Below are 671 nucleotides of genomic sequence, written 5' to 3' on the forward strand. Positions count from 1 at the left end.
GGGCGGGGATCATTACAAGGGGGACAGAGGGGGTAAGGGAAACCAGCTGAAGAGCAGGTATGGCACACTCTGCGGGTACGCCGGTAAGAAAAACACCCAGGGGTGAAAAATAGTTACTGTGATATGAGGCAAAAGTGAGCAAAAAAGAAATGGCAAGAGCAGGCAACAAATAGAAATGTCGGATGGACCTCTTGGAAAGATCCCCCAGGAGTACTGGCAGAGCAGAGAGATCTAACCGGCTTTGGGCAGGGCCTGATTCGTTTAGGGGCAAGATTATGTGGCACTGTTCCCTGCAACCAGAACGGAGGAGACTGAGCGTCTCCAGCCCTCCTGATTCCCACTGCTGGGCTGTTTCTTTGCCTAGCTCCCACCCTTTTAATTTCCAATAGGCTTGGTGGGTGAAGACAAAATTCTGCGCTGTCACTGTCCATCTTGTGCAGCTGGGAAAGGTGTCATCGCCCCTACAAAGTCACTGTAGCCTGCGATTGACTGTTGGCACTGCTCTGGCATGCATAGATCCCATCCAAGGTGCTGAAAGGGTGCCGGGGGGTACAGCGGGCCCGGCAGCCCCTGGTGTCCTGCGGTCCATGGACAACGCCTGCTCCCCTGGGGTCTTCCTGGGGCTCCCCCATGGGCAGGGAGCACCAGCAGCTCCGGCAGCAGTGCCTGTC

Source organism: Egretta garzetta, unplaced genomic scaffold (assembly GCF_000687185.1).
Source record: "Egretta garzetta isolate BGI_Z169 unplaced genomic scaffold, ASM68718v1 scaffold803, whole genome shotgun sequence".
NCBI classification, from domain to species: Eukaryota; Metazoa; Chordata; class Aves; order Pelecaniformes; family Ardeidae; genus Egretta; species Egretta garzetta.